Source organism: Callospermophilus lateralis, unplaced genomic scaffold (assembly GCF_048772815.1).
Source record: "Callospermophilus lateralis isolate mCalLat2 unplaced genomic scaffold, mCalLat2.hap1 Scaffold_1195, whole genome shotgun sequence".
Lineage (NCBI taxonomy): Eukaryota > Metazoa > Chordata > Mammalia > Rodentia > Sciuridae > Callospermophilus > Callospermophilus lateralis.
The window spans coordinates 308,399-318,092 of NW_027512267.1; the positions used below are offsets into that span (position 1 = coordinate 308,399).

The 9,694-nt window shown below is 38.4% G+C and overlaps 1 pseudogene; it reads left to right on the forward strand.

The window, feature by feature from the left end:
• Positions 1-7,605: 7,605 nt before the first annotated feature.
• LOC143386954 (putative ribosome biogenesis protein RLP24 pseudogene) lies at positions 7,606-9,006 on the forward strand (annotated as a pseudogene).
• Positions 9,007-9,694: the final 688 nt, after the last annotated feature.

The following is a 9,694-nucleotide window of genomic DNA, read 5'->3' on the forward strand; positions in this document are numbered from 1 at the left end:
GTCGCTTCATACATGTTCTTAGGGTAATGATAACAATTACATTCCACTGTCCTTTTTACCTCCATGCCCCCTTCCTTCCCTTCTCTCCCCTTTTATCCTTTTCCTTATCTGAAGTTAATGTAATCTTTCCATTCTGTTCCCTAACACATAATGCTATGAATTAGCATCCTTACTGAGAAATCATTTGGTGTTTGTTTTAGGGTGATTTGTAAATTTTACTTAGCATTATATTCTTCAGCTCCATCAATTTTTTCTGCAAAAGTCATAATTTTTTTCCCTTTAATGGCGAGTAATATTCCATTGTGTACATATACTACATCTTTTTCCATTTATCTACTGAAGGGCATCTATTATGGCTACACAGTTTAGCTATTGTGAAATGTGCTGCTATAAATATTGATGTGACAGTGTCCCTGTAGTATGCTGTTTTTAAGTCTTTTGTGTAAGAACAAGGAGTGGGATTGCTCTGTCAAATGGTTCCATTCCAGTTTTTTCAAGGAATCTCCACACTGCTTTCCAGATTGGCTGCACCAATTTGAAGTCCCACCAGCATTGTATGAGTGTGCCTTTTACCACACCCTCACCAACAATTATTGTTGTTTTTTTTCTTAAATGACTGGAGTAAGATGAAATCAGAGTAGTTTTGATTTGCATTTATCAAATTGCTAGACATGTTGAGCAATTTTTTATATGTGTGTCAATTGATTGCATATCATCTTTTGAGAATTGTCTGTTCAGTTATTTGGCTCATATGTTGATTGGGTTATTGTTGTTTTGGTTTGCAGATTTTTGAGTTCTTTATATATTCTATAACTTAGTTCTATATCTGATGTGCATGTGGTAAGAATTTGTTCCCCATTAGTAGGCTCCCTATTTACTTAACCAATTGTTTCTTTTGATGAAAAGAACCTTTTTAATTTAGATCCATAGTATTTATTGTTGCTTAATATAAATCATAGTGCTCTGAAGTCTTATTAAGAAAGTCAGGCACTAACCAGATAGATTTGGGCCTATTTTTCTGTTAATATACACAATGTCTCTGGTTCAATATTTAGGTCCTTGATTCAATTTGGGTTGAGTATTTTGCATGGTGAGAGATAGGGGTTTAATTTTATTTTATTGTATATAAATTTCCAATTTTCCCATCATTATTTTTTGAAGAGGATATCGTTTTCTCCAATGTACATTTTTTTTATGCTTTTTGTCAAATATAAGAGAGCTCTAATTATGGGCATTGGTCTCTGTGTTATCTATTCTATACCATTAGTCTACAAGTCTATCTTGTTGCCAATACCATACTGTTTTTTGTTATTATTGATCTGTAGCATAGTTTAAGGTCTAGTATAGAGATGCCACCTAATTCACTCTTCTTGCTAAAAATTGATTTAGCTATCCTGGGTCTCTTATTTTGTCAGATAAATTTCATGACTGCTTTTTCTATTTCTCTGAGGAATGTCATTGGGATTTTGATTGAAATTACATTAAATCTGTATAGTGCTTTTGGTAGTGTGGTCATTTTGACAATATTAACTCTGCCTATTCAAGAAAAAATAGATCTTTCCATATTCTCATGTCATCTTTGATCTTTTTTCCATAGGGTTCTGTAGATTTCATTGTAGAGTTCTTTCAGCTATTGTTATGTTGATTCCCAAGGATTTTATAATTTTTATACTATTCAAAGTTAGTAGTTTTTCTCATTTTCTTTGCAGAAGATTTTTTATTGATATTCAAAAATGCCTTTGATTTATGGGTGTTGATATTGTATCCTGGTACTTTACTGACTTCATTTACTAGTTCTAGCACTTTTCTGGTGGAATGTGTCGAGTCTTTTAGGTATAGAATTATATTGTCATCAAATAGTGCTAATTTGAGTTCTTCCTTACTTATCCATATGACTTTAATTAATTTTATTTGTCTAATTGGTCTGGCCAGTGTTTCAAGAATTATGTTAAATAGAAGTTGTGGAAATGGGCATCCCTGTCTTATTCCAGTTTTTAGAGGAAATGCTTCCACTTTCTGCCTTGGTGTCCTAGAATGGTGCTCCCCAATCTTGTGGCCATTGTCCATGTAATCCATCAAATTGACAAACTCAGCTTTTTTGTCACAGGATCTATATGCCAAAATATCATGTGCTTGAAGCTACTGAATTAGGCACGATCGACACAGAACATTTCCATAATCGTGAAAATTATTGAATGATGATGTTCTATAAATCACCAGGAGCAAATATTATGGATAATATGACCTATTGAGAGTTCAAATCTAGTACCTTTCAACAAATACCTTGCTAACTGTGTTCCAATATAAATTTTTTGTTAAAAAAGAATAAATAAAGAAATAAATAAAATAGAGTGGTGTGGATACAGCTATCAGGTGCTACATTAATGAATTCTGTTTTAGAGCATCCACCAGGTTTTACCTGGCCTCTTCCAATCACAGGATTTCAAGCACCTCCCTGGAAGGCCCCCTCCCATTCTGGTAAAGGCCTTTGACTCTTATGGTGTCATTTTTCAGAATCCCTCTTACCTTCTAGGCTAACGAGGAAACTAGCCAATCAAGAAACCACTACCCCGGCCACTCCAGATAATTCTTGTGCATGGGAATTCATAGCCATCCTATGAGTATGAAGCTGCTGGCATTGGTACCACAGTTAGAAAAACACTGCTCCAGCAGACTCCAACATCTGGGACATAGGGGTGTTTTCATAACAGGTCCTAGTAGAACATGACTCAAGCCCACTTAGTTATAAGCTGGGGATGCTGCTGAAATAAGACACAAACCACCACCACCAACAACAATAACAATAACATAAAGCCCTCTACATTTATGTGGGGATTTTTCTCTAAAAAAGACCTTGAATTTTTAAAAATTATCACATCTCCATATGGCTTCTGCCAATAAACCCCTCAATGATAAACAGTTTTTTAAAAGAATATTTTCAGAAATATTTTTTGAGGAAGTAAAGAACAACCCACTTGGGAACAGTACAGAATGTGAGCACTTTTTTGCTCGATTATAACATAAAATTCTACTGAAGCTGTGGCAAAGACCCTTCACAGACCTCAAGAACAGACAGGAGATTTCCTCCTGCTGACATGCTCTCAAGTCAGAGCTGCACATAACTTGGATTCTCTTGAGGCAAAGAAGGCCCAAAAGGTCATTGAACTAGCTGTTCTGTCACAATGGGGGAATATATACCATAAATTACCAAATAATACATCTAATAAAACTAATAATTACAAAATGCTATCTTTAACATAGTTTGATTAAATTTAATTTTGAATGAAAGTGTTTAATCTTTAGTACACCATATTTATCTTATTGCTGATAGATGAGATTTTACTGCCAGAAAGTGATAACTTAATGATCTCTGTTAAACAATGCAAGTCCAAGGAGACTTCAAGCATCAATTATTTATAAGCAGACTTGGTGCTGTGTCCCCATGTAAAGGTAGCAAAACTCCTGTAATGAGGTGGATGCACCCCTATATCACCTGACCACAATGATCTCATCTGAAAGAGACCAGAAGTATGGCAAAACTTTGAACCTCAAAAAATCTTAGAGAGGCGAGGCCACAATGATGTCTTAGAGTCAAGTTCATGGAATACTGCCTTCATGGCATACATTAAGAGTGCCTGGGTGGCAACACACTATCCCATGCTAGGTCTTGTGAAGAGCAAAATACTTACCCCTTTGGCACAGCCCTGCGCATGAGGCTATGTGTTGAATTCCCTGCTCTTGCTCCATTGCTCACTCCTTGATTGGTCACTGCAGAAATTGCATTGGTGGCTGCCTGTAATCTGCTAAGCTACTGCCTGAGTATATATACATAGTAACTTCACAATAAAATGGGACCTGTTTCCTGCTTGATGTCCAGAGGTCTTTATTAGTGACTTCACAGACACAGTCTCTTCTACAATTTTCCGTGAAACCCCTTGCTGGACGAGAAAGAGCCCACATAAACATCAGTACACAGCATTTGTCTTTTTTTGAAGAATCAAAAAAAATCCTTGTAATGTAACTCTCCTGACCTCTAATGAATGTCAGTATGTTTGCATTTCCATCACCACATCATCGATATTTGGATATTTACTCACTTAGTCTTTGTTCCAGAGAAGGTTATTCTTCCATTAGAAATGACTGGGTGATCTTTTCTTTTTCTTAAGCATTTATTAGGGTGGAGATAATGAAAAGAACTTTCTGTATCCTGCCATTTTCTACGAATGACAGTTCCTTCATACTATTTTAAGCAGGATTCAGCTTGTCCATGAGTCCCTTTTTTTTCTTTTAATCTATGCAGAAGGTTTTACTTTTCTTCATGCTGCTTTTCACATCATACCTACAAGTCAACTGATGGAGCTATGCTGAGTGAGAAAAAAATACCAATAAATTGATATTAGGTAGGCCTGCCTACATCTTCCATGGAGGTTGTAACAACTGAGTTGTTGCCTCAGATTATTGGGAGAAAATAAATTCAGTTTAAACTCACTAAGCTTGTAATATTTTAGCCTAAATTCACTCTCCACAGAGAATTTTAGGTCCTCCAAGGCATCTATTCACCACAGAATTTTGCAAAGTAACCATGGATGCACTAGCTACAACATAAACCAGGGGATCATCCCATAATTTATTTGAGACCAAACCAAACCAGTAACTGTTGCTCTTCTGCAGGATTCAACACCCTCACCATGAGAGTCATATTCACTAATGAAAAAAAAATCTAGTACAATTTTCAACTGCATTGACCATATGCAACTTTGGTTTGATTTTGATCAAAGTATTTATTTAATCACTAATGAAACATTTTAACTGAAAAAAATAATGATATACACTTTTAAAAGTATTTATTTTCTAAATGTTTATTTTCTAGATGTAGGTGGACACAATATCTTTATTTAATTTATATGTGACACTGAGGTTTTAACCCAGTGCCTCACATGTGCTAGTTGCTCACTCTACCTCTGAGGCAAAATCCCAGTCTCTCGTGATATACACTTTGATGTCTACGTTTTTGTTTAAAAGAGTGTTTTGATTCTTCCAAGTTTTTCTGTGGATAAGCAGTTTACTTATTTTATTTATTCTACTTATTTATTTTCTTTGCACCTGTAATGAAACCCAGCGACACTTAATCACTGAGCCACATCAATAGCCCTTTTATCTATTTTATTTTGAGACAGAATCTTCCTAATTTTCTTAGGACATTTCTGAGTGGCTGAGGCTGGATTTGAATTATGATCCTCCTGCCTCAGCCTCCCAAGCTTATGGGATTACAGGCATCATTTTCATTATGTTTAAATAATTTGACATTTTATGAATATTTAAAAAAACGTGCCGAACATTTGGAATCTTTAGATGTAGGCAAATTTTGAAATGGGCACAAACACTGGTAGGATTAAGTAGTTCTTGTGTTCTATTCTATATATACAACAATATATGATATGATTCAAAATTACTAGAAGAAAATAAATGTGATCAACAAAATGAGAAATGATAAGTATTTGAGGAGGCAAAATGATAATTACACCATTATTATCAATATATGTGTCAAATTACTATATTGTATGATAAAGATATACTTGTGTCAGACTGGAGTGGTGACTCAGTGATAAGCACTTTCCTTGCATGTGTAAGGCACTGTGTGCAATCCTCAGCAACACATAAAATAAATAAAGGTATAACAATTATCTACAACTAAACAAAGAAATTAAAAAAGATATATGTGTAAATTAAATTATAAAGTTATGAATAGTTGCACATATATATCAAAGTATTTTCCCCAAGATATGTATTAATTCAAAAGAAAAATATAGTAACTTTATAGTGGATAGACCCTTTAGACATCAACTTAACTAAGTGATCAAGGTCATCACCACCAGTAATCAAACATGTTGGAGACATGAGCCTCTTGATATGGTGAGCTGAGAAGGAACCACCACCATTTCTGTGGTATTGCCAAAACTGCAGAGCCTCCCTCTGATCTTGAGAAAACACAAGGAAACCCACAGTTCTACAAAACACTTATTCCTCAGTGCTGTCAAGATCATGAAAGATGAGTATAGACTGAGGGAATGTCACCAATGTTAAGGTCTGTAAACAAGTCAGGATGGCGCCTGGCATTTTGCCAGAGGGAGTGGTTTGTGAGATGGTACCAGCAAGCCATTAACTGTGATTCGTTGACTGCTGTATCTAGTATATGTTAATTAAGATAATCTGTGTGGAATGTATATATACCCCTCCTGTCCTACAATAAATGGCTCCCACTCCTGCTGTATCAATCTACACAAGTTGTTCGTCACCCCCTGGTTATTTTGCTGCAGCAGTACTGCGGCAACCAATTGATCAGGGACACAAAAGAAAAATAACAACTAAATGCAGTGTGGTGTCCAGAATGGGGTGATGGAAGCAGGAAAAGATCTTAGTAGAAAAACGGGAAATTCCAATAAGAGTTGTTTTGTTTTGTTTTAGGTACTGGGGATCTAACTCAGGACTGCTTTACCATTGAGCTACATCCACAGCCCTTTTTTATTTTCATTTTTTTTAAAATTTTGAGACTGGGTCTCATTAAATTGCTTAGGGCCTTGTTAATTTGCTGAGGCAGGCCTCGAATTCCCTATCCTCCTGTCTCAGCCTCCTGAGCTGCTGGGAATACAGACATGCACCACTGTACCCAGCATCCAATAAGATGTGAAGTTCAGGTGATTGTACTGAACTAAGGATAAGTTCTCAGGCTTGATCATTTACTAGGGTTATGTAAGATGTGAATATTAGGGAAGGCTAGGTGAGGGGTGTACTGAAGCTATCTGTTCTATTTTTGGCAACTTTTCTGTAAATCTAAAATTAGGTCAAAATAAAAGGTTTAAAAAAATGCCACTTCGAAAATTTAGGGCAGATGCCTGGAAGGCCTCATGGGAAATTTCACTGCTCTGCCTGTCTTTGGATTTGAGATTGGGAGACCTCCTGTCCTCAGAGCATTAAAGCACCCACGGAGATTTATTCAGTCATTCTGGCCTATGGTTGGCCAAATGGCTTATACCTTTAGGTCAGACTGACCCCCCTTTCTCCTCTGCAGTATGGAGCCCTGAGCCCCCCACCCCACGTTGGGATTCTCATCCTGGCTGGCAGAGGCTGCGAGGTGAGGCTGCAGCAGTCTGGGGAAGGCTTGGCAGGTGAGTGAGAGGGTGCTCCAGAGGGAGGGAGGCTCAGACAGTGTTTAGCTGTAGAGTGGGGCTTAGCAGAGGCGAGGGGAAAAGGGAGGGAGGCTCTCCTTCTCAAGGGGCCCTTTCATGTTGAAATCAGCCATCATGAATGCTGTTGGCCCAGGAGCCCAGGCGTGGGAAATGTGAGAGCCCCCTTATGTCCCCTCATGTGACATGTCGTCTGTGGCTCCCAGCCGGCCAGCCAGGATGCATTAGGAGAAGTGTCGGTGTGCACCTGGGGCGGGGGAGGGTCCCATCAAGACATTGACCCACTCAGGGAAGGGAGATTTGAAGAAGCAAGTTCTAGACTCTCCTGGTGCTGGAGGGGAGGGTGGACTGGGCACCCTGTTGGCTTCAGGATCAGGGGTGGGGCAATTGACAAGAATCCAAGAGAAGGTCAGTGGGGACCCACGCGGCCTCAACATGCGTATGGAGAAGTGTTATTTCTGTTCAGGGCCCATCTACCCCGGCCACGGCATGATGTTCGTCCGCAATGATTGCAAGGTATTCAGATTCTGTAAATCCAAATGTCATAAGAACTTTAAAAAGAAGCGTAATCCTCGCAAGTTCAGGTGGACTAAAGCATTCTGGAAAGCAGCTGGCAAAGAGCTTACAGTGGATAACTCATTTGAATTTGAAAAACGTAGAAATGAACCTGTCCAATACCAGCAAGAACTATGGAATAAAACTATTGATGCAATGAAGAGAGTTGAAGAGATCAAACAGAAACGCCAAGCTAAATTTATAGTGAACAGATTGAAGAAAAATAAAGAGCTACAGAAAGTTCAGGACATTAAAGAAGTCAAGCAAAACATCCATCTTATCAGAGCCCCTCTTGCAGGCAAAGGAAAGCAGCTGGAAGAAAAAATGGTACAGCAGTTACAACAGGATGTGGACATGGAGGATGTTTCTTAAAAATCTTACTCTATAATCATTTCTATGTGTACATTTGAAAATCTCCTTTGGAGACTTAGAATTTAATTCTAAATAATTAATTTTTATATAAGGTCACTGAAGTGAAAGGTGATTACAAATACTGTTCTACATTGCTATCTGCAAAGCATCAGATTATGGATGTTAGATTGCACCTCATTGTAATGTCTTCATTGATAGACATGCTTATGTAAATCATGAAAATTCTCTTTATAAATGCACAAGTGGATTGTGGACAGAATGGTCATGCCTTTTGGATAATGGCAATAGGCAGCATTTATTTAATAAGTAATTACAAAAATTTATGGCCAGTGATAGGTAAAATCAAATTTTCTTTGCAGTAAAATGTTCCCTTTATTATGTTATAGAAGGGAGGATACAACAATCTCAAAATGTATGGCAATCTCAAAATCATTTATTTTAGTATTTTCTGTTTTGATTTATTAGCCTAAAGGAGCATAATGGCCAAATACCATGAAGCCTAGTTATGCTAAGCTGTTTTGACCTGGTTTACCTGTTGTTGGCAGGTAGTTGTGAGTGTTTGTGAGGAGAGCTGACTAATCTTTATTTGAAATGGCACTATATTATTTCTGCTTTAGAGAATACTCAGTTCTAATTTGTGATTCCTGGTAGAGCAAGCTCCCTCCCCCCTCCCCTGATGTAGAAGCAAAGAAATCCTAGTGTCTTAAAATTTGTTGCGGAGTTTTCTTTCTTTTTAAAAACAGGTTCTTAATTGTTATGGAATATAGAATTTATGAGTATAACATCTGCCCATTTGTACATAAAATAAAAACATTTTTAGTGTGTGCCTATATATTATTTAAATATACTAAAAAATATGAGGTATTTTTACTTGGAAGAAAATAACTTTCTTTACACATACTACTTTATTAGGAAATATAGTTAATTAAAGAGAAATTTATGCTTAGCAAAAAAAAAAAAAAAAAGAATCCAAGAGAAGGCTCTAGTCCCAACCCTCTCCAATGCCCTGAGTAGCCTGCTTCTCGCCAGCTCTGAAGGTGCAGACCCTGCTGACAAACCTCCAGGGACAAGAAGCTCACTCTATCCTGGGAGAGCATAGGGTCCTGGCATTGGTTCCACCTCTGGATTCAGTTTTCATTCCCAGCCAGGAAATCTGGGACATTGGACAGGGGAGGCTGTGGCCCCATCTTCCCTGGTACACTCTCAGCCCAGGAGTGACCCCTGCTGTCCGGACAACCCTGGAGGTGGAGGACTATGCTGGCTAGCTGTGCATGGATTGTGCTGGGTGGCCCTGCCAGCCCCCTCCCCACCCCGCATTCTGTGTTGCTCTCCGCTGGCCTACAAGGTTCTCCTCAAATGTACTGCCACAGGAGGGAGGTGGGTGAGGCCAACATCTGGACCAAGGGGACATCATTGGCACCCACAGCTGGAGCTATCAGCAGCCAATGTTTACCCAGACATTATTTGCCTTTGTAAGTTCCTGGCCCCCAACATGCCCCCCCTGAGGAGAGGGTCCTGAGCCTCCTCCCCACGACTGGGCAGGGACGGACCCGAGAGCGCCGTGGCTGGCTGGAGTTCAGATC